Source organism: Nomascus leucogenys, chromosome 7b (genome assembly GCF_006542625.1).
Source record: "Nomascus leucogenys isolate Asia chromosome 7b, Asia_NLE_v1, whole genome shotgun sequence".
Taxonomy (NCBI): domain Eukaryota; kingdom Metazoa; phylum Chordata; class Mammalia; order Primates; family Hylobatidae; genus Nomascus; species Nomascus leucogenys.
The window spans coordinates 12,527,055-12,533,313 of record NC_044387.1 but is presented as its reverse complement, the minus strand read 5'-3'; positions in this window follow the sequence as shown (position 1 = coordinate 12,533,313).

Sequence of the window (6,259 nt, the reverse complement as noted above, 5' to 3'; positions counted from 1 at the left end):
ACCCACCTTCCTCCCACGTGCCCCTAATTATTAGCTTCTGGTCTGAGGCCTGAGACCCTGCAGCCTCTGTGTCTCCCCAGCACACCTCTGGCTGCTGAGGCACCCTGGGAAGACCCCTCCCTGAGAGCAGGCAGCTGCTGTGTCCCCATCAGTTTGTCACCTGCTACAGACCCAGCAGTCAGAGTGGCAGCAGGAGGCTGAGACCCCGCTCAAGGAGCAACTGCTTCAAGGGCACAGCACAGGCTGGGGCCAGGGCCTTCGTCTCCCCGCGTGCCTAGTGCTCTTTCTCCCATGCCTTGGTGGACATTCTCGCTGTGACTCAGGCTGCAGCAGTGAGGGTGTTTCCTGGAGGGCAGGGAGTGCGATGCTACCCATTCCATAGCACACAGTATGACCATCACTGTCGCTTACGCCTCCTCTGTGCCTCACGCCAACGCTGGCAAGCAAGGGACGGTAACTCCACGTTCAGAAGAGAGAGCCGGGGTCCTGCACATGAGTTAACTTGGCCAGAGTCAAGTAGTAAGTGAGTGGTAGGGCTGGGATTCCGGAGTGGGCCTGACAGATGATTCCCAAGGCAGCCAGCCCCGGCAGCATCGGGAAAACACCCTCGAGTGTCTGACAAAGTTCACTGCACCACTAACGGAGAGTGCCTGCGAAATAAAACCCCAGGCTGGGGTGGTGGCTCATGCCTATAATCCCAGCACTTTGGGAAGCTGAGGCAGGCAGATCACTTGAGTCCAGGAGTTTGAGACCAGCCTGGGCAACATGGCGAAACCCCATCTATATAAAAAATACAAAGAAAACTAGTCAGGTGTGGTGTGGTGGCGTGCATCTGTAGTCGCAGATGCTTGGGGGTCTGAGGCAGGAGGATTGCTTGAACATAGGAGGTCAAGGCTGCAGTGAGCCGAGATCACAGCAGCCTGAGTGACAAAGTGAGACCCTGTCGCAAAAAAAAAAACCCGTTGGGGACAGCCCAGCCCCGCACATAGTAGGTATGTAACTGACATTTGATACATGAGGACACAGGGGCCAGAGGGGAAAGACATGACCTTCCCCTTCTGTCTTCCCTGAGCACCTGTCCTAAGTGAGGCTTTGCGATCAAACAGAGATAGCATGAGTCCAACATGGTCACTGCCTTCCAGGAGCGCTCAGTCTGGCTGGAGAGCCAAACACAAAAGAAAAAAGGACAGTGCTGAGACAGAAAACGTGATTCTGAAAGGGCACAGAGGAAGCAGTTCCTGCCCTCCTGGGCAATCCCAGCAGGACCTCCAGAGGTGACTTTTTAATTTTTATTTTATTTTTTTGAGACGGAGTCTCACTCTGTCACCCAGGCTAGAGTGCAGTGGCATGATCTCGGCTCACTGCAGCCTCCACCTCCCTGGTTCAAGCAATTCTCCTGCCTCAGGCTCCTGAGTAGCTGGGATTACAGGTGCATGCTACTATGCCCGGCTAATTTTTTTGTATTTTTTTAGTAGAGACGTGCGTTTCACCATGTTGGCTAGACTGGTCTCGAACTCCTGACTTCAGGCAATCCGCCCGCCTCGGCCTCCCAAAGTGCTGGGATTACAGGCGTGAGCCACCGCGCCCGGCCCAGAGGTAACATTTGACATGTATTTTCTTGGAGAAAGGTGGGGAGGGGCATGCCAGGTAAAGCAACAGCCTGTGCAAGGCAGGGGACATGCAGGGCAGTAAGTGGCTCCTGCAGCTGAGGCAGGGAGAGATTGGGGCAGGGGAGGCCTGGAGGGCAGGAGCTTCATCCTTCAGGCAGATGGTGATGCCACTGAAGGTTTTCAGGAGAGGAGGGGCCCTATCAGATGTGCAGTTCAGAAAGCCCCCAGGGCTGCTGTGTACAAGCTGGGATGGAGGCCTAGACCTGGCAGAGGACTCAGATCAGGTTGGTTCTCCTGGGCCCTTCTTGGAAGTGAGGAGACCGGTAAAGAGTCTGCTCTGTGAGCTCTGTTGAGGCAAGCCAACGAGGCCTGGCCTAGGACTGGGAAGATATTTTTGCTGTGGACTTGGCAGGAAGATGGATGGCCTGCTGCCGGGCTTGGGCTTGGTTCCCGAGGCTCCGAGGTTTGCTTCAGGGGGCTAATGAAACACTTGGAAGAGCAGATGGTCGTAATAATAATAATTCAGGAGAGAACTGTGTGTCCTGTAGAGTCCAAGGCAGGCAAGAGGGTCGGAGTGGAGGCTGAATGAGTCCTGGCCACTGCTCCCCAGGGCCTGAGAGAACCCTCCTGATCTGAGCCCTCTGCCAAGTGTAGGGCTGAGCCTGGGGCAGCCCTGGGGATCTGGAAAGGCACTTTTCTTAGTTGGAAGGAGGTTTGGATTCTACAACCTTCTTACCTTCCTGTTTGTGCAAACCTCTTAAGAAGAGGCCTGGCCGGATCACGAGGTCAGGAGATTGAGACCATCCTGGCTAACACAGTGAAACACCATCTCTACTAAAAATACAAAAAATTAGCCGGGCGTGCTGGCAGGTGCCTGTAGTCCCAGCTACCCGGGAGGCTGAGACAGGAAAATGGCGTGAACCCAGGAGACGGAGCTTCCAGTGAGCCAAGATCACACCACTGCACTCCAGCCTGGGGGACAGAGTGAGACTCCGTCTCAAAAAAAAAATTACTCTTTAGGGGGCCTGGTACAGTGGCTCACGCCTGTAATCCTAGCACCTTGGGAGGCCAAGACAGGTGGATACAAGGTCAGGAGTTCAAGACCAGCTTGGCCAAGATGCTGAAACCCTGTCTCTACTAAAAATATAAAAAAAATTAGTCGGGCTTGGTGGCACACACCTGTAATCCCAGCTACTTGGGAGGCTGAGGCAGGAGAATCGCTTAAACCCAGGCGGCAGAGGTTGCAGTAAGCCAAGATCGCGCCATGGCACTCCAGCCTAGGTGACAGAGCAAGACTCTGTCTCAAAAAAAAAAAAAAAGATTTAGTCTTTAGGGAGCTCTTTCTGGCTGCCCAGGCAGGCTTTCATGGGGAGGAAGTACAGAGTGTGCCGACTGGAGCAGAGAGATCAGTCAGGAGGCTGGTGTGAGAATCCAGAGAGAAAGACATAGAGGCATTGGAAGTGGTGGGGAGACGTGGACAGATGGGTCAGCCACTTAGGAGGTACGATTGCTAGGCCTTGGTGACTGTTGGAGGGTAAGGAGGAGAGAGATGTCCCAGATGACACCCCAGACTTCTGGTTGGGCTATTTGGGGGTGGCAGTGGGGATAAGTGAGGGGGACAGTTTTGGGGGTCATGGTGGGGGTGCCCGCAGAATAGTGGTGTACTCTGAGTACGTGCCACGTTTCAGGCCTTGTGTCTGGAACTTATGCCTCATCAGCTTTAGAGATTGAAGATGGAGAAACTGAGGCTCAAAGATTAAGTAGCTTGTCCAAGATCACAGAGCTAGCCAGAAACAGAACTGGGGTTTAACTCAGGTTTGTCTGATTTTGGTTACGTGATCTTTAATAGAAGCCATGGGAGATGAGGCAGGAAGGAATTGGTTGAGGGGCGGGGAGAAATTTGAATTGTGCAAAGGTGACCTCCTCATCCCCTTCACCCCACCCTAGGCAGCCACAGTGGCAAGGCTATAACTCAGCCCTGCAGAGAGCAGGCAAGTTAACCTATCTCCTCTGCCTGAGGCTGGCAGGAACAGCATCATCTGTCAACTTCGAGGTGTGCATCTGGGGAAATAAACACCAATTAATGACCCTGAGGTTTCCTATTCATGAACACCAGTTCTTCAGCCCTGATGTAGGTTCATTTGTGAGCCACCGGCTGAATACAAGATGGCATGAGGCCAGAGGGAGAGGCTGAGCAGGGGGTAAAATTGCTTCTGGCTCAAGATCAGACTCTGATTTATTAAGGCATCTGTTTGGTGCCAAGTTAAGTGGCCCAGGCTCTGTGTAGGAGGCGAGGTTGAAGCAGAAAGGGTGGTGAGGGGCAGGGGTGCCAGGATTAGGCTGGAATATCGGGGGGTGCTCTGGGGCTCCCCAAGCTTCCCTGGCCGACCGTGGTGTAGGGGAGGGCGCTGGCCTAGGCATCTGATGAGCCTGCAAGGGCAACTCTGAGAGGCGGCTGATGCAGGGGCTAAGGCAGAGACTCTGGAGCCATGCTGTTGGCTTTGAATCCAGACTGCTGCGCTTGGCAGCCCTGACCTCTCCACGCCTCAGTGATCTGCTCAACTGAGCTCTGTCTGAGCCAGGTTTCATTCCAGGCACTGCGGATCCTTCCAGAGGGAAGCCTCCTCAGTTGCTCACAGTCTGGCACCAGCTTCATGCAATGTCTCATGGGCTTTCTCAGGCCCTCACAACCCAGTGGAGGAGGCGCGACTCAACCGCCTCTGTCCCTCTGGGCGCGCTTCACTGCCAAGTGCATCTGTGGATATGGGCCATCCTTCTGGGCTTCCAAAGCCAGCTGCTGCCCTCTGAGCACAGGGATTAGGAAACACTGGGCCTGGAGCCCTGGTCTGGAGCATTAGGCAGGGCTCTTGCATTTCTCTGAGCCCGTTTCCCCATGTGGAAAGTGTGCTGATCAAATCTTCCTGTGGGCACTGAGGGCTCAAATTTGAGATTCAGCATGGGGGTTCGGCTGTCATTCCCCTTTGGCCCCACGGTTGGAGGGAACCAGGGACTTTGTCGGGATTACCTTAGGTTTCAGTCTAGCTTCCTGCCCCAGCTTGGGCTCAGCATCTGAAGTAGTCTGGGGAGCGGGTGGTCCTGGTGGGGGCAGGGGCTTTTCCCCAGACTGAGGTCACACCCAGAGCCAGAAACCCTGGTGCCTGCTCTGGGCTAAGGATGCACCTGGCCCCAGGGTTCAGGTAACTGCCCAGTTTACCTGGTTTCTGCCTGCCAGGGCCAATCTTCAGACCTTGAGACTTCCTAGCCTGTCCCACCTCCCTCTCTGGCCAGGTTCGAACCCTCCCGGATCCAGTACTTTTTCCAGGCCATCTCCTGGTTGTCCTCCTTCCCTGAGGCCTGGCTCATGCTGCTCCCCCTACCCACTCACCAAGACCCTCAAGGACCACTCCACACCCAGCTCAGCCCCATCCCCCTGTGTAGTCCTTTCTCTTTCCTCAGGTGACTAGGTGCATATCTTGGTGCTTAAGACGTTCCCTGTCCCTGGGAATGCCCTGCTGGTCAGAGACCAAGGCATTCACTTGGTAAGGCCTGTTGGTTTCTACCAACTGTGTCCCGGGAGCACTGGGGACACTGCACTTTGGAAACCTGGCAGAGAGGATGCTAGACCTGGGCTGGGCTCCACTTACCAGCTGCGTAGCCTCAAGCAAGTTACTTTCTCTTTCTCAGCCTCAATTTCCTGCATCTCTAAGATAGAGAAGGAGAGCAATAAATAACACGGGCTACCTAACACTTTATTCCAAACATTAAATCAAAGGCTTGAATAAAGTCCCTGCTAGCACATAGTAGGAGCTCAACAAATGCTGCCCTCTGTTTTAGGAAACTGGTTGGGAGAAAGTTCTAAATTTGGGGAATGGTAGAAACAGCATGAACTTTGGAGGTAGATCCAGGTTTCAGCCCCAGCTGCTTGGCTGGGTGACCCTGTCTGTTTCCCACCTACAAAAGGCAGCAACAAGGCCACATAGCTTTTTTGTTTGTTTGTTTGTTTGTTGAGATGGAGTCTGGCTGTCGCCCAGGCTGGAGTACAGTGGCCCAATCTCGGCTCACTGCAACCTCCGCCTCCCGGGCTTAAGCGATTCTCCTGCCTCAGCCTCCCAAGTAGCTGGAATTACATGCACCTGCCATCACAGCTGGCTAATTTTTGTATTTTTAGTAGAGACGGGGCTTCACCATGTTGGCCAGGCTGGTCTCAAACTCCTGGACTCAAGTGATGCACCTGCCTCGGCCTCCCAAAGCACTGGGATTACAGGTGTGAGCCACCACACCTGGCCAAGGCCACGTATCTTACAGGATGGTTGTGAGGATCTGTATTTCTCTCCAAGTGCTTCCCACTGTTTGCAGGTGGGCAAGGGCAGGGAGGTTGTCCTTTCATTCCCTGCTGTCCTCCCACCTAGAACACTGCCTAGCACATAGCAAGCACTAAGTCAATAAGTCAATATCTTTTTTTTTTTTTGAGATGGAGTCTCGCTCTTTTGCCTGGGCTGGAGTGAAGTGGCTGAATCTTGGCTCACTGCAACCTCCACCTCCTGGGTTCAAGTGATTCTGTGGCCTCAGCCTCCTGAGTAGCTGGGATTACAGGCATGTGCCACCACGTCTGGCTAATTTTTGTATTTTTGGTAGAGATGGGGTTTCGT